Genomic DNA, 18,912 nt, shown 5'->3' on the forward strand with positions numbered 1-18,912 from the left:
CTACGCGTGGCCGGGATCCAACCTCGCGGTGTGGTGGCCGTCGCGAGACTTCGTCTCTCCTGAGCGAGAGGTTTTATTCTCTCCTGAGCGAGACGTCGTCTCTCCCGAGCGAGACTTCTTCTCTCCTGAGCGAGAGGTTTTATTCTCTCCTGAGCGAGACTTCTTGTCTCCTGAGCGAGACTTCTTCTCTCCTGAGCGAGAGGTGTTATTCTCTCCTGAGCGAGACTTCTTCTCTCCTGAGCGAGAGGTGTTATTCTCTCCCCCGCGTGGACTCGCGATCCGGCGCGTCGCTCGTGCGGCCGCAGCGCGACACCCCCTCGCTGCACGTGTGCACCGCTCGTTAGCGGAGGGAGCGCATTCTTTGATTGGGATTTCACCCCCGATTCTGTTCCTAAATGTTCACAGATGTACCCCTTAAAGCATTCCTCCGACGTGAACTTGCACCGAAAATCTCCACGGGAATCATAACAGAATTTAATTAGAATCCCCGCCGCTGTTTATTATTATTATGATGATGATGTTGCTCAGTATCGTTGTGGTGCGGCGGCGAGCGACGCGAGGCGTTGTGGATTCTCGTTCGACGTCGGGATCCCCCCGTCCAGGAGCCCCGACACGAGAGCCGCGTCTCCTAAAGCACGTGGCGCAAAGTCCTCGTCCCGGTGCGCGGGGCGCGGAGCGGTGGCGCTGCGATCGGCCCGCCCCGCCGCCAACCCCGCGGTGTCCTGGGTTCAATCGCCGGCGAGCGACAAACACAAACACAGGCCTGGAACACCGCCCTTCGCTAATCTGCACGAACCAACGTGGCGAAGTAAGGTCAAACAACCTTGATGGCTGACAGCGCACGGAGGCCTTCATCCAGCAGTGGCTTGACAAAAGGCAGAACGTCATCATTGTAATAATGTGCATGGGTCGCGAGCAAGCACCGGTACCTCTATTGCAAGAGAATGACTGCAAATGTAAAACATGAAACTAGGATGATGCCGATTATGCTGCAGAATCACTTTTGTAAGATAAATCTAGAAATAACAGAGGGGGAAATTGTCTAAAACAATATCTAATATCCGCACGTGGGCACGAGAAAGACGGCGCTGTGGTTATTGCAAGACAACACGAAAAATAAGCCAAGCAGGAGTTATGATTTAGGGGGAAGTAAAATTGAAAAATGCGATGGAAAATAAATACCATGTAAGAAAATGTGTGAGATGAATGAGTAAAAATGTAAACCGAAAGTCCAGTAACTACAATAATGACAATATAAAATATACAATGAACAAATACCATAAAGCCTGCATAATAAACAATGTATAGAGCAACATCTACTGGATAAGATAATAAAAACTAAATAAATATAAGTGGGAGAGCGTCCAAAACTAAATAATGCCACCTGCCTCGTGTAAGCCTCCGCTACCGCTGGGTATACATCGACCGAGGTCATCAGGAGAGCTCTTCTGCTCGCACAAAGCCCTCTCTGTGCGCTCGGCACGAGAGAAGTTGTTCTCACCGCCTTCTCGTTCCTTGATGAGGTGTTGGACGAGATGGCACGGGGGAGGACGGGAGCCCTGCGGGGATGGATGTTGGAACTCCCCCCCCCCGTTCTCCCTTTCCCGCTCCGTTCCCTCCACGGTCCCAGCTCTCCGCTGGCTCCGCTCTGCAGCCCCGGTAGCGCACGCTGCCAAGGAGGGAAGCGCGCTGCGGCCAAAAGGCTGCATGTGTTATTATGGAAGCCCGCTGAAATGCCGAAACTTACTTTGGGAAGTCACACACACGCAAAGAAATCCAATTACTTTTCAAAGTCGGCGTCTTTTGTGGTTTTCTGCTCAACATGCACTGGGGACCAAGCCAGGGAAGGCAATGGTTTTGGACATTTCCAGAGCCGCAGAATTAAAATAAAAGTTCTATAACCCAGCTTGAAAAGGTGCCTGCTGCACCCAAGCGTGCCGCCAGCGTGGCCGCGCGCTGAACCCAGCCCCGGGTCCTGAGGCTGCCACTACCCCGACAACAGGAAATGTGCGGAGCACATGGTTCACTTGGCAACACATGGTTCACTTGGCAACACACGGGTCACTTGGCAACACACGGGTCACTTGGCAACAGCAGCCACGGCACCTTGGGCCCCAACGCAAGGCACTGCCAGCCACGCGGCCACGATGGGAACATCTTTTTGACATTGGACTTGAGTCTTGACATCGCATCAAGTCGTTTACAATGCCGCGCTGTCTCGCGTCCAGGTAAAGGAGCAGCCCCGCAAGGGTTCGCTCGCACCGCTGCCGGCAGGACGGACTCCGCTCGAGGGAGCTCTAGAGAGCCAGCCCCTCTCGAGGGTATTATTGGCCGACATTCTACCCCACCGCATCCAACCTGCCGATCGACGGATTGCTGTGATACTTTGTTCTGACTCTGCTCGATGCACAGATGCAGGGGGATTTAAGCAACTCGTACCACTTGAATCGGCCACCTCCCGACGGCAAATCGAGTGTGCTAACAATTACGACATGGCATGCATTATGTGGTCTGCAGTAATTGTATTTCAAAGTTCTTTGTTGTTTTTTGCTGTTGGTATTACATTGTAAGAAATCCAGTACATGGGAGTTCCGTTCCAGATGTATAACTCCCCGTATGGTTAGAGTTGATAGATTTGAGGTGTGAGGGTTTGAAGTGCTGGCTATGTACAGAGTGGTTCTCGTACCACGACGCCACTGGTTAACGCGGTGGCTGGGCTGTTGGTTGGCTGTGTGTCCCGGCGAGTGGATGGCGAGGAAGCCGGCTCGAGTGTGTACAGGTGGCAGAGCGTGCGAGCAATCGGAGCGCTTGGCTACACACGTGGTGACGGGGCAATGTGACGAGGAACAGCGGCCTGCTGCGTGGTACTCTCATCACGTGACGAGGTTGTTGGCTCAATCGCACTTTGAAAAGTGTAATGCCGCATCCAATAATCCACTATACAATTTAAATTGAAGTGTGCAAAATAAATTACATTTTCGCAAAGTTTGAAGTTTAATGTGATAATAAATTGAGTGTTTAAATGGCGGCCACTGTGGAGCGGAAGTCAAATGTGCTGGGCCTTGGAAAGAAGCGTCTTGTGAGTGTTACTATTTACTCTCTGTAGACATTCATCAGATTATCTTATCCGCTCTATAATTGATGGGATTCCGCTAAGATGAACGCTAAAACAACTCACGTAGTCTCATGCAAGCACTGCCCTGCACATGCGTCCAACTTGGACTTCATAATAAAAAAATAATATAAAATGTGTTACTACCACCAGGGTTGTGGAGTTTATTGCAACATGCGGTTCAGACAGGTTTCCATTGCACGAGAATCCGTAATGTGTTTGTGCTGGTGTCGACCCCCTTTCATATCCCCTGTGTTGTGTACCGGAATCGTTTTGTTACTAAAATATTTTTAGGAAAAAAAGTGTTACTGCACAAAACCAACAAGTTTCGTGTCAACCATGTTTTTTTTGTTAACCTTACTTCACCACACTGGACGGTGAATGAATGGAGATGGAGTCTGGACCAGTTCGGATATCGCTCACCACCGATGTCGTCGTGGCCACGATTCGAACTCAGGCGGTTGCTGGCTTCGTAGCGCACCAATCTATCCCTCTGCTCCGAATGAATTCTGTTGCGACATTTTAAGTTAAGTGGCAACCCCCGTTTTGTTTCGGAGCATGACCCTGACGGTGGTGCGATCGGCCTCACAATGGCAGGAGCGCTCCTCCCAGGGCCCGTGAGTCGCTGCGTGGAGTGAATGGTCACGTGACGAGGTGTGAATGTTCGTGTCCTGTTCTCAGGGCCAGAGGCCAATCTCGAACGTCCCGAGGCGGTCCCACCAAGTCATGCCGTCACAAGTGCTCGCTGTTGTGTTTAGTTTCTTGTTGTTCTTCCCTCCGCACCTCCGATAAGCACGCCTGGCTACGTACAGTGCGAAATAAGTTCGACATGTACGCAATGTCAAGCTTTTAAACGGCGGTATATGTTCATAAAACAAATCATTCCATGTATTTATTTCTGGTAAATTTCAATAAAACACCAATTGTCAGGGTCTCAAGGTGTGGGTTGGGGTGGCGCATCTCCCCCATTGCCCCCCCCCCCAGGATCTGCCACTGAACATGGCCCCCAGAGCCCAGGAAGTGGTATTGACCTTCGCTGACCTTCGCCGACCTCCGTGTGGTCGCAGTGCTGTAAAGTTACTCGCGGATCCCGGCCCTCTCTGCTCGCCTCTCGCGCCTCCTGCCCGAGGAGAGGGGCGGTGCGCCACGCCGCCTGCCGCCTCGTGCCCGCCGTGGCTCTGACCAAAGTGGCCTCGTCGCTCGCTCCGTGGGGCACTCTGACGGCGGCTGCGTCCCTACGCCCGCGTGTGTGCGTTACTTCCTTTGACAATGCAGTTTGGACTCTTCAATATTGACGTCTGTCCACACAATCCCACCACGGGACGCGTGCACAGAGAGAGAGAGAGACGGAGAGAGAGGGGGGGGGAGAGCACGGCCAGCGATCAGCGAGGAATCTGCCGTTGCGCAACCTCGGCGCTTTCCGCGAGCCACTTTGCCAAGTCGTCAAGTGACCCGGGAGACGCCGCCGCAGCCGCAGCGGCGGCGGCGGCGGCGCTCTCCGCCTGGACGATTCGCGTCGCGAGCGGCGCTGGGGGGGGGGCACCGCGGCTCCTCGCAGGTAGCAGCGACGGCTGCAGACAGGTAAAGACGCTAATCACGCCAGGCGATTGTCAAAGCGGCGGAGAATGGATTTGTTTCCGATGTTGACGGGGCTACTTACGTTGTCAAAATACACGATTTGTGTGCGCCACGCTGTCGCCTGCTCTAAAATAAACATTACGTGATTCATAAAGAAATAAATGCTGCGCGATTGGGCTATCGTCGTTATCCTCAAGCGACCCAAATGTCCTCGACTCGATGTCTTACTGGACACCGTGAAACCTACTGGACATCTGTGAAAAAGATCTTAATATCTCATCGGACTCCTCCGGCATGAATACAGAGGCCGATTCCGAGCCCGCCTCGCTCCTGCGCACGATCCGGTCACGTGGCTCCATCTCTCTGGGACCGTCCGTCCCAAGGAGGCTCTCTCCTTGGTCTTCTCTTCCACCACGAGCCTCGCTCGTTCGCCGTCACCAGCCTCCAGCGTCAAACCTTTCTGTACGAGAGAGGGAGAGTGGACAGTCCATGATGAAGAAGTGGGATTTTCAGTTCGTTGAAGAATCAAACAAAAACCTGTATAATGTTCTTAAATTTGGACATATTTGATTAAGTGTGCCAGATAACAGGAGAAATATAGACGTCATTTAATCATTTGTGAAAGTTGAACAGCCGCACTGAGAACGCCAGAACACTGGCGCGACTGTGGCCAGATGTTAACTACCTCGCCCGGTATACGGGAAGTCGTGAGTTCGATCTTGACCGTGACGCCTGCTGTATATTTGGAGTGTGTGTGTCTCTATCCACCTTGGTCGCATGGATTTTTCTCCGGGGTCCTCCGAGTTTTACCTCCACATTTAGAAACGTGCGTTTAGAGGATTTAGCTCCGATTAATTTCCACGTGACAAGCCACTTCGTTGAGCTATCATGTGTGGCCAAGTTGCTTCTGACGCACAGCGTCCTCTGTGAGACGACAAAGAGCGCGGCGACAATTGAAGCTGACCCTGCAATGATTGGAAAATGCGCAGTCAGAATGCGAGACGCTGTGGTGTTAAGAAGAAGCGCCTTGTCACCTAAACCTCTCCTGTAATACACTGTTCCGTGTAAGGCCACAATGTTATTGACCAGTGTGTTTCATTTGTTTTCTGTGCTTGTGTACCAATGCCAAGGCAGCAGCAGCAGCAGCACCAAATAATGTGTTTAAATAGTACCGACCGCCTTAACAACGAATTATGTGTCCGGTAATAATGTGACTACATAGTTAGGAGACAGTGTGAGCACGTTCCATCGTGGTTGCAGGAATGTTTACGGGAGACGTCTCGCTGCGGTGAAATGGGCAGAGGAGACGCAGCAGCAATCTCCATGCGCTGCAGCTGAGTGCAACAAGGTGCAGCGATGACAAACACATCGCGCGCGTCGTCTCTGCGTGTGCCTGTGTGCGTGTCTGTGCGTGTCTGTGTGTGCCTGTGTGCGTGTCTGTGCGTGTCTGTGCGTGTCTGTGTGTGTCTGTGAGTGTCTGTGTGTGCGTGAGTTCTCGTGGCAATCATGTGCTTGCTGCTGCTGCCCGACAGGGAAGCGGCGCTAAATCTGTTATCTCCCTGGGACAGCCGGAGTCGTCTGGAGCCTGCAACCGGACACGCGCGCGCGCTATCGCCCCAAGTAATCGGAGCCGCCGCGGGGTTCACGACAAATCCTCTTAGCGCGCTCGCTGCCGTCTCGCGTGGCCGCCGGCTCGCGGCGGGAGAGGCGCTGCGGAGGAGACTCGGAGACGACTCCGAAACGACTCGGAGACGGTTCGGAGGCGACTCAGAGACGGCTCCGAGATTGGAGGCGACTCGGAGAGGAACCGGCGCAGGAGGCGCAGTTACCGCCAAAAAATAAATCTGGGTTCGGAATGTCGCCGCTTCACCACCCTGCGGTTCCGCCTGATGGCGGGTGATGCATTACCTCAAACCTCCTCCTCTCCCAGCCTCAAGTTCAAACGCCAACACCGTCGTCAGCACTTACCTCCAGAGAGCAGAGTGACAGAGCCTGTGCCGGGAATGATTTTGGAACAACACAATCCGTATTGCCGTGTCTTGTCCTCGTGACACGGCCGTGCTGTGTGTGTGTATCTGCGAGGTAGAATACTATTCGATTATCGTGGACGGGTGAACCTTGTACCCGAGTGGTCGAATACCTCGTGATGATGATCCTCACTCGAAGCCAGCTCTCGCGGGATTCCGGAAAATATCGAGTGAGAAATGAACTCTCCCCATCGTGATGCCGACCCTCATGCTCAACCCATCTCATCACGCTGAGCTCCGCAACACAAACATTTCCATGCCGAGCCCAAACACCGCCCATTAGTCTACCTGCTCAGCTGAAACCACAATCACACATCTGACCCTACTCCTAACCGGCACAAGCTCAACAATCAGAACTCCTCGTGTGTCAGGCCCATGACATCGTTTGTTTTTTGGACCCTCTTTAAAAAATGCACTCACTCGCACACCACACACACACCACACACCACACACACACATCACACACCACACATCACGCACACACCACACACACACACACCACACACACCACACACACCACACAAACCACACAAACCACACACACACCCCACACACACCACACACCACACACACACATCACACACCACACACACATCACACACCACACATCACGCACACACCACACACAACACACACACCACACACACACACACCACACACACCACACACACATCACACACCACACACACACCCCCACACAAACACCCCACACACTCACACACCCACCACACACTCACACCACACACACCCCACACACCACACACACCCCACACACACCACACACCCACCACACACTCGTACTGCAGCAGGCTGCGGCAAGATTCGTGTCGAGTCTCCGAGTGCGGTTCCGTTCGGTGCGCGGTGTCTGCTGCAGTTCTCGCGCCTTTGATGCTGGTCCAAGGACGGAGGGAGGGGGAATCGTGAAATGTTTTTACAATTGTCGGACTGCATTCATGTTTCGCCAAGCGAGGAAACTAAAAGTAGCCAGCAAAATATCGAAAAATAATCGGCGACACGGAAGCGGTTTGGGAAATAGGTTTCGAGCGGGCAGGAATACCAAGTTTGTATGAGCTGGCTTCCAATAAATCACCAACATATATTTCCCATCGCACTCGCCAACACGTGGCTAAAGAGAACATGCTTGGAGGAGGTGCGTAAAGAAGAAGTTTCACCTTGAGCTCTATTCAAACGACAAACCAAACGATTTTTTTAATTTTACCAAATAAGGCCCACAGAGTTATACAGGTTATTTTTTTTCAAAAGTGACCTGGCTATCACAAATGATAGCTCAACAAAGACGCTTATCGCGTGGAAATGTCGAGCAGCCCAATTCTCTAAACGCGTGTTTTCCTAAATGTGGAGGGAAAATCCGGAGCATCCAGAGACAATTCCACGCGACCACGAGGAGAGAGACGAAAACTCCAAATATACAGCGGCAGGCGCCAGGATCGGGATCGAACCCACGAGCTCCTGCGTACCAGGCAAGGTGGCTAACACCTGGCCGCCGTAGGGCCCTGCTGTTGTCTGCACTGCTGCTGCGCGGGCTGTCGCCGTTCCCACGTGGAGCGTCGTGCCCCCCCCCGCGCCGCATTGTCCGGCGCGATTGTCCGACGTTTCTCTCCACGTGACGTGGGAGCTTCTTCAGGAATTTGCATTCAGCTCTGGGACTGAACGCCGAACGACACGCGGGTACAACTCGAAACACACAACGGGGAATTATGTTCACGATCCTTTACCCCCCTCCCCACCCCCCATTGTTGAGAAACAAACCGTGCGCTTGACTGGGATGCCCGTGGCTCGGGAGTAACGGCGACGAGTCCACGGCTGTCTACACGCACCTCAGATTAGCGCGTTTGGCTACGTACGGTGGGAAAGGAGTTCAACATGCATGTTACACACACACACACAGCGCGTGCACGCTGTGTGTGTGTGTAACATGCATGTCACACACACACAGCGCGTGCACGCTGTGTGTGTGTGTGTAACATGCATGTCACACACACACACACAGCGCGTGCACGCTGTGTGTGTGTGTAACATGCATGTCACACACACACACACAGCGCGTGCACGCTGTGGCGCGCGCGTCCACCGACTCTGATTGGAGAGGGGAGCTTCAGCAAAATGGGAAGAGGCTTTGTGCTCCCAACTCTCACAAGGGACACCAGCCAATGGCGCAGCACAATCAGCCCACTCGCTGGGCAGGGTACAGGATGTCGAGGTTGTTTATTTACGTACACGCGCTGCTGCATTTGTAGAAAAGTATCTCCAGCACTACTTCCAGACATTTACACAGCACGCATAAATGTCGTACTCACAGTCGTGGTGTTAGATGTTCCTGCTGCTCGGCAGTTTTTTTTCGATTGCCTCCCTCTGCACTCTCCAGGAATCTCTGGCATGCATATATCAAACCGTGTCACGAAAATGAATCTGGACTGATGCGGTGAGTGTTTCTCATCCCCTCCGGCCTGTGACAGCCCTCCTCGTAATGAGGCTTGTAGCCGAAACCACAGAGGCACTCGGCCCTGAGCCAGTGTTTATGTTCATTTGCCCGGGGGACGATACTCTCACTGCTGGTGAAAAGTCTCGGCGTCACACGTAACGAGAAGTGTGGGAGCCTGGCTCTGCCCTGCAACAACAACAACAACCGGTCCCCCGCTCTGTACAGACCACGATGTCCTTGTGGGAGCAATTGGGCCATCGTAATAATTCCACCGATCTTGACAGTTAGAGATCAACACGCCTGGCACTGTTTTGGTATTGAATGTGAATGAGCAGGCCTGGACATTAAACTGGAGAAATCCCGATCGAAAGCATCATGGGCCATTTTCATTAAACTATTTATATTTTTAGCAGGTAAGGCCCTCTGAGCTATACACCTATTTTTCAGAAGCAACCTGGCCACAAGTGATACCTCAACAAAGTGGCTTGTCACGTATAAATGTACAGCAGCCAAAAACTCTAAACGCACGTTTATAAATGTGGAGGGGAAAACCGGAGGACCCGGACAAAAAATCCACGCGACCATGGGGAGAGAGAGAGAGAGAGACACGCAAACTCCAAATATACTGGCGCCAGCATCGTGCCCACGATATCCTGCATACCAGGCGAGGGAGTTAACATTTCGCCACCGCGATAGCCAATAACTGTACGACAACAGGTTAAAGGTGCAGCCCTGCATGGCCTGCTTACGCCTCAGCTGGCAGAAGCTCCACCACGAGAGGGCGAATTTAGAGAGTATCATTGGCCTACTCTTCCACGCTGGTCAGAAGTCTTGCGACACGCGGAAGTGCCCACGCTTCACCCCACCACACGTGACGTGCCGATCTACGAACGGCAGGGAACCCATCGATACTGCTGGATGGACCGAGGCGGTGACGGGGGGGGGGGGTCAGAAGCTCGCTCCAATGTTTCAGTTTCTGCGCCAGGAGATTGCACCACATTAGCGGCCCTGTGGGGTTGCAAGTCCAGCGTGCTCGTCTATTACACCATGACACATTTGATTTTTTTAAATAAATATAATACCAGATTCTTCTTCTTTGTGTACGACGGGAGACGCTAACAATAGTTTTGCAATCCGTCACTCAGTGGCTTTCCGAGATGTTAAGTCGAGAAATGTAGTCGCCTTCCGTAGCAGATCTCAGCGGGGCAGGAGGACGCGGATTGCCTTCGACTCGAGGAGTTGATCCGTGACTCACGCAGCGCAAGTCAAATGTGAACAGCAGCAGCAGCAGCAGCAGCTTCATCACAACGCAGCGCTGTCGTTCGAGCCCATGAATCAAGCGGCACTGGGCCACGCGTGTCGAGGAGAATGGCTCCACTGATTGTGCATCGAGCCAGCGGCAACGCAAGACGTCGAGGATGTCCAGGGCTCGTTTGGTTTTATGCAGGAGCTGCACACGACACTTGGAAGTAATCCAAACAACACGCAACTGTTGTACGTTCCAAGAACTCCCATCACCGGTAATGCACTCTGACCACTGCATTCCAGCGCCACGCAGTAATGCTACCGTGGAACCCTCCAACGGAGCAGAGGGGGCTGAGGATGAGACGAATGCGCACGCGGCTCGGGGGGGGGGGGTTACAGCCTCCTGTCGGCACGGTATCGCCATCGATAGGAATCTAAGCGGTGCGTGCTTCTATCCGCGTGGAGAATTTGAAATCCAGGATTAGAAGAACCCGCAATGTCACATTTACATTTGGTGAACACAATTATGGAACATGTCAAGTGAAGAGTACAACATCGCTGAATATCGACGCGATGAGACATTCGAATATTCTCCACGCGCCAAAGGCATTGACAGTGCTCATTGCTGCGAGTAGCCCCAAGGCCATGGTGGAAAGGGCAGACGAAGGATTTAAACGTAATGACCAGCGTGGAAGAGTAGGCCAAATACACCTCTCGAGGGGACTCTAGAACTCCCCCAAGGACGGCCCTTCCGCCGTAGTGGCGTGTGCCAGAAATTGCGGGGCTACGCCTTTGGCGTAATAATGCACACGAGTCTTCTTCTTGGTTCTTTCGGTAAAGTCACGTAGAAGGGAAATAATACAATAATAAAAATAAAACATAAGAAAATAATAAAAATACAGAATAATAAAATAAGATGCACACGAGGTTCTCTTTGCTTGAAGCGTGCGCGTGGGGTTGTGGACCGGCCGTGGGTCGCTACCGGCCGCGAGTCGCGGTGGGAGGAAGAGCGGCGGCAGCAGCAGGAGGAGGATGGAGAGAGCCCCAGCCGCGCCTTCCCCGCTGTGTCTGCGGTGTCGGAACGCTGCTGCTCGGCGCGAGCAGCAGCGCCGATCCGCTTACATTTAGCCTCCGCTGCACTTTAATTTCCGTTCTATTAAAATAATAAAACTCGACACAGTGCGACGCAACCACAAGAATGGTGCACAGTAGCAGCGCGCACTACCCCAACCCGCCCTCCCGATCCTCCTAGAAAGCCGGAAAGTTGTTTACAATCCACGAGCCTCACCGACATTGAGATGGTTACCCAGCACGTGTGAGGCACCAGACCTGGGCCCATGTCCCCCACGTGACTGTGGAGACCTCATTCACCCACCGCATTAACCACCTCCTCGTACTTTTCAACATCGGCTCCGTTCTCTGTTGCCTAGAAAGGGGCCGCGTGTTTTTTTTAGTCTTCGTGTCGCGATCCTCCCGGTAACTTCCCTCCGTGTGTGATGGTGCGGGATAGTAGCGGTAATAATTATTCACTTGCACATAAATATCCCTCGTCGAATGCAAGTAAATTCTTCCTCGCTCATTTGCATGATGTTATCATGCGCGCTGCTGGTTTGGTTTGTAATTGTACCAGCGCTGATTTGAGCCTTAAACAATCAGATCGGATCAGGATATCCCCGTGTGACGTGATTAAGACGGGTCATACGTCCGGCTTGGCTTATCAGACTGATTAGCCAATTGGCTACAACGCATCTCTATCCATTGCAACAATCATCAACATGACGCGTGCTTAGTCACTCGCCTGCGTTTCAACGACGTACCGAACCTTTCCTGCGGCTATACGTACCGCGATCCAGTCATCCTAGGACATGCTCGATCTACCGCTGGATGAAGGCCTGACCCAAATGGCCCTTTCTCACGATTCTGCGTTGTAACGATCCACCCAGCTCCATCTCTCCAGCAGACGACGTGCTGTCGGACGCGTCCTGTCTCTCGGTAACCACTACGATTATCATCATCATCATCGACCATCGTTGCTTGTGGAGGGGATTGAGGTATCACAAGTCAATGGTCGAGATGGCTCCACGCTCGAAGCAGCAGCCGGGCAACGACACCTCTGCACGGGCAAGCCTAAAGCCCGTGGTGAACGTTACACGTTCCCATGGCAGGGCCCAGTCTCTCCGGAGGAAAAACGCAGCCGAAAGTGCCGCGTTTTTTTAGTTTTGCTCAATCGGATATGCGAAGACGGCGATGACGGTCATTTGATATTGATCAGCTGATCGGGATCATATTCTGCTGATTGCATCTGAAAGAATGTTTATTGGACCCTCGAAGAATTGGAACCAACATCTGAACATGATTTAACATCAGCGGGTTTAAGGAAATCAGAACAACGCATCCCTATGATATATGGACTTACAAGAACAGCAGTTGGAATGCGTGCGCTGCTGCCAAGTGCGCGTGTGTTTTGAGCCCGCCAGTGCGTGCTGCACAGAGCCACGTGCGTGACAAGTGACACATTGTACGCCGTCACCACGGGGAGTTCCTCCTGTCCGCAGTCTTCTTGTACTTAGCACTCGCGCCATATCTTCGCCACGCATCTGCACAGAAGAGACAAAGCAAACAAGACTCCCACATTCCTGGGCAATATCAGGCGGAGTCTCCGTGTTATTTTGGCGCAGGCATTGTGCATTGTGGGCACGTCGTCATCACGCGTGACCTGGAGACGGGATGACCATCGTACACACTCCGCCTCTTCAATGAGGCCTGACGAAGACGTTTCCCAAATCCACGCATTTCACCACGCCGCCGTTTTGTGGTGCAGCAGGCTGCCGTGACCCAACGGGCGGCGCACCGGACCTTCGGTCCAGAGGTCACGGGGTCCGACCTCCTGGCGCGGCAGTTGAAACAATGGGGACAGGTTTCTCAAATCCTCCCGTCGCCCTGTGTCCACCCAGCGGTGTGAGTGGGTTCACCACCACAGTCGATCGGCAGGCAGCGTGTGGGTGGGGTAAAGTGTGGGCACTAACACCTCCTCCAAGATTTCTGGCCAGCGTGGAAGAGGAGGCCAAATACACACTCAAGGGGCTCTGAGAAGCTTCTTCTAGTGAAGGCCATTTCGCGATCAGTGGAGAGAGCAAGCAACTACACGGCTGCACCTTTGCCTTCATGCTTCCCATTTTCTGTTTATTTTTCTGCGAATAAGTGCAGTAAATTGACCCCGTCAATATCAGGATGGTCCCGTATACCAGCACGGATAAGAGGAGTGCTCCTCTTTCAGTTGACATCAATTTGACAGTAACAAGATGATCACGGTGGACCTTGTGTGACGACCGTGTGTGATGTCTAGTCAGGTGAAAGCCCGACGAGACAACACGAGGCCTACAGGGCAGGACGTGGTGCAGTGCCTCAATCCGAGACGCTGGGCAGGTATTAAAGAAGAACCACGTTGCTCGTGGGTTTGAATGTTCACGTCACGAAAGTGAATCAAATGCAATCGACTTTTTGAAACGTCATTTTATTTGAATGTACATAATAGTAACATACAATGGATTAATTTAACTACATGGTTTAATTATTTTCATTACTAAATATATTATCAATATATAACTCAATGTATATAACTATACCGTATATAAGACATTTCAGGTTGGCGGTTGTATAACTTGTTCTTTTTTTACCCTCAGCATTGTTACTAAAAACACCTGTGGATAATTTACTCTGTGTATGTGTGTGTGTACCTGTGTATGTACATGTGCGTGTGTGTATGTGTGTGTACCTGTGCGTGTGTGTGTTCCTGTGCGTGTGTGTACCTGTGCGTGTGTGTATGTGTGTGTACCTGTGCGTGTGTGTACCTGTGCGTGTGTGTGTGTATCTGTGCGTGTGTGTGTGTGTACCTGTGTGTCTGTGTATATGTGCGTGTGTGTACCTGCGTGTGTGTGTGCTATGGGGAGCGGCAGTGTAGTGGATCTAACGTGCTGCGCTGCGAACCCGGCAACCCGAGTTGTCTGACCCGGTCCCGTGTCTCCCCCAGGTCGACTCAGAGCGCTTGCCCCGACACTCGGTTCAAGGCGATTGGCGGCGGATCTTTGTCTCCGTGTGCCGCGTGACCCTGGGGACGGGCGGGTCTGTGTCCACGCAAGGCGCTCTCCTCGCCTCTCCCCCCCAGGCCGTGACGAAAGCGCCTTTCGCTCTTGGCAGAGCACAGGAGGCGCTCGCAGAGAAGCCGAAAGCGACTCGCGGCAGGCCCACGTCCCTGACTGTGAACAACTTCGTCAACGCTTCCCAAACTTGCGAGCGTGGCTCTCGTCAGAGCTCCACGGTGCCGTGACGCTGTGGGCGAGGTGATCGTCAAATAGCGAGCGAGGTCACTTGTTCAATGCCCTGGTCTTGCCACGCAGCGAATACTGTCCCTCTCTCGTCCTCTCGTCCAATCTTTAACGATCGTTTGTTAAAAGACGACGGCACCACTTGCAAGACACAACTGAGATGCCACCCTCAAGCAAAGCAACATGTCAATGACGTGCGGATTTGAAACGCTGTGAGCTCAAACTTACATATTCACGCCATTAAGTTGCAATTTGGTTAACCCACGGAACATAACTGCTCGTCACACCACCCCTGATCCATGCGATTACATTCTTTAGCGATGTGCTGAGCTGTCAATCTTGATACCGGTGGTTATTAAAAACCAACAATGCCCTGGACCAGCGAACACATGTTTACGAGGCATGAACACTTTTCAAGTCTTGCTGCAAAAGCAACTTTCACAGACGATGTGTATTACACGTAACTTTTAAACAGACGTCAAAAACCGATGCGATTCCAGATTTGCATTGAGTAGGCAAACCTTCCACCCCCTGATTTTCTCACTTTTGTAGCGACGGCCAACATTTCTTAACTGACGTCCAATTTAGCCAAACACAACTTGAGCATTTGTTTTGGTATAGTTGCAAATAAATTGCAATGTTGGGTTTTACTCAAGAAGTTATTTAACCGAAGGCACAATGAAATTTCTTTTTTTTACAAAACCTCAACGTTCTCGGGTCAGCGATAGCTTGAATTTGGTCAGCGATATCCAGAATTGGCACATCGTCTGGGAGCGTGATTGTTTAAACTGCTTTGGGCAGCAAATGCCCTCCTCGTGGTTGTACGTCGGGTGCTACGCTGTTTTGCTGTCATCGTTGATTCGAAGCCAACTGATGATGAGGCATAATGGTTCTTGCAGTACATTTTCCACGCTCACCATTTTACATATTTTAATCCCTTCTTACACGGCCACTATATATCAACAATGCATTGCCAAACAGCTGCTAATAATCAGAAGTCTAGCTGCAAAGAGTGCATCCCTGGGCTATGTCATTTTTCCGATGAAACAAATAAAATCGGTATGAAGATAATAAGACGAAAAATTAAATGGCGTTCATAACAGAGGTGGTGGTTTAAAATGAAATAAAAAATACGGAGTAATAAAACAAAACTTTCAACAATGCATGTAATAAATAAATCATATTAGTGCCTTACGCAAAGCCCTGCAGCAAAGTAAGCGCAGATGAGATCGCAGTTGCATACGGTCAGAGTAAAAACACAACGAATACGCGGGACATAAATTACAACTCATTCACAACTCGGCACATATTTACAAAGTTTTCCCTGCCGGCAAACGCGCCAGGGCCTCGCGGGGAGTCGCGAGGCGCTGGGGGTGGAGGGGGGGCAGGGGAGAGGGGGGGGGGGGCGCGGGGGGGAGAGGGGGGGGCAGGGGGGTGCCGAGGGGGCTCACGAGGGGTCAGCGCAGTGAACGCGGCGGCCGCGTGCCGATGCCACCCCCAGTGGCCTGGCGTCCAGGCCGCACGCGCTGCGTCCACGCTGGGGTGGCGGCTCTCCCACAGCTGGGAGATGAGACTGCGGGATCCCACACCGGAGGGGCTTTGGGAGGCTTCGTCGGGCAGTGGATTGTCCATGCTTGACGACGACGATGATTCCCTGAGCTGAGGGACATGGATGGGAGTGGTGTGGTCGCATGTGGCTTTTGTGTTTGCAGCTGGACCAGGCCGCAACTATTTGCGGGGCCACTTTGGAAATGAGGGCGATGGAAAAAAAAAACATCTTTAAATAAGTTGGTGTCCTGGTTTGATTTTGTTGTAGTACGAATCAAATAATTATATTCCATTGACAATGTTTTGCTCATTGTTATGGAGGCGAAGCCTGCATTCATCCCCACAATCGCACAACGAGCCCCTGCACCCCGGGCCCCCGAATCCGAGGCTGAACTGAAATGAAACGTCCGTTCCGCGCGCCATCCGCAGGCCTGCACAGGTGGCTTCAATCAGCGGCGCTCCTGGACATCGCACTCACAGCGGGGAGGCCAATGAACGCTCTCAAACTCCCAAGTGGTTTCCTGCTCAAAATACGTGCTCATCTCCCATTTGCAGCCTGAGCCAGTGGTGGAAATTCCACATTCATGTTGTTGTGAGGGGTGTCTCACCGTGAAACAAACAAAAAAATCACCCCACTCTGGTACTCGGTTTTCTGGCATGGATTGAGAAAGGGCTGAGTCAACCTCCTAGCGGATTGAGGGAGGCCTGTTGATTTTTCATAGCCACCGGTATCACGTGGGTGGGCGGTGGAGGTCATCTTAAAGAAAACGGTGCCAAGGGATGTGCAAAATGACAACAGCAAACACTCACACCTGCATTGTAACAGCTTCGCAATGGCAGCCGAAGTAACGTTTGGCTCACGACTGCACCGCAGCCTGGGCACCGTCAACACTGCGCAGTCGGCGTATTAATGAGGCTCCGACATTTAGATGCGAGTGACATCTTTTACATGGCACAACTTCCAGCTGTCGGGCTGATTGATTCCCTGCGTCGACGACATTGAGACCAAAACAAGGACCAGGGTGGCATTCGCTTCAACGACGTGGGCGGCAAATATAACGCAGATACGTCATCTCCTCACCGGTCCAACATTCTAAACAATGCGACACACAAAAACAGAGAGCTCTTATCTCTCGAGATCTGCACCCAGGCTGCTCGTATCAGGCCGTCCAACAGCCTGCCAGCTAACGGGGGAGGGGGGGGGGGTAGCAACAGCCTCCCTGCCCCGCTGTGGCGCTGCCTATGGGCGGAAGAGAAGTGGCCTTGGGGACGAACGGACGACGAGGAGGATTTACGATGGTGACGATGAGGTGTAGATGAGAATGATGTAGCAGAAGAGGCGTGTGGAGAAGGAAGTGGATGACTAATTGCAAGGATGGACGGAAGGGGAAGAGAGCGAGAGGCAGCTACCCGGTCGAGGCAGCCGCGGAGGAAAGTGACTCGTGGCGCAAGAGAAAGTGGAGCAAGGGGAGGCGGAGGGAGGCAGACAGAAAGCACGTGATGATGCAATGTAGGTTGCAGAGAGGTGCCTGCAAAGGTCAGGTGTGGGGGGAGGTCGAAGGTCAGGTGTGGGGAGAGTTCAAAGTGAGGGATGAACTCACAGCCGAGGACTGTGAAAAGGAACGGTAGAATGACAGTGGTGGGAACGAGGGGGGGGGGGGGGGGGTGGAGAAGGCGGACATTGGGGCAGGGAAGAGGAGGAGGCGATGGTGTGGAGATGCATTTGGACTGCGGACAACAAAATAAGCACAGCACTTTTCAAAACAAAGCTGGATGCAATCATGGGCTGTGGCGATGGGAACGACTGCCGTCCCAGGAGAGAGGACGGCGCATAAATAACGGCGCTGCGCCCACTACCACGCTCGCCGGCTTCCCTCGTGACGACGAAGAACTCTTCTTGTGCACATGCTGAGCGGACGCCGCGTGGCTCCGCCGAGCCGCGTGCTCACGCTGCTGCTCTGGGCTTCTGCCACGGGGCGTCACGCAATGACCAGCGCGGGCCGTGCCCCCCCCCCCTAAATGCGCTTTAGCCCTTCCCTGTAGACGCGGGCGGGGGAATTGTGAGCCGGAGCCGAACGGCGCGAGAGACAAAAGCTGATTGCGTTGCGACTCATTCTGTTCGGCGTTGGACCGTTTGCTGAAGCGCGCTCAGCGTCGCCGGCGCTGCCCCGGGGGTGTCGCGTGCACCCTCGCACGTGGCCCTCCGCCCGTCGAGTCACCTGCAGCGGCGTCTCTCGCCCACCTGACCGAAGGGCCGCTAATTGTTTCCTCGTGGTTTTTTGATTTTTGTCTCGTGAAGAATAAAAGCACCGTTAAATTAGAACAAGTTTGAACACTTGCTATATCGTCATTCAAGTACAAACATGGCAACGCATGCACGGCATGTAGGTTGAGAACATCTTACTGGCGGCGGCGAGCGGGGCTCTGTGAAACGAACGCGCTGAGCGAGAGTGATGCCACCGCTTCTCCACCCAGTAACGCACACGGCCCCCCCACACAGCGCACTCGATAAATACAGCAGCAGCAGCACCGCCTGCACCACCGCTGTCGCCAAACTCAGACGAGCTTCCAACAACGACAACAACGTCGCCCGCTGCCCACATCCGATCGCCGGCAGAGAGAGAGAGGGGGTGT

This window comes from Lampetra planeri, chromosome 10, assembly GCF_965212315.1.
Source record: "Lampetra planeri chromosome 10, kcLamPlan1.2.h2, whole genome shotgun sequence".
Taxonomy (NCBI): domain Eukaryota; kingdom Metazoa; phylum Chordata; class Hyperoartia; order Petromyzontiformes; family Petromyzontidae; genus Lampetra; species Lampetra planeri.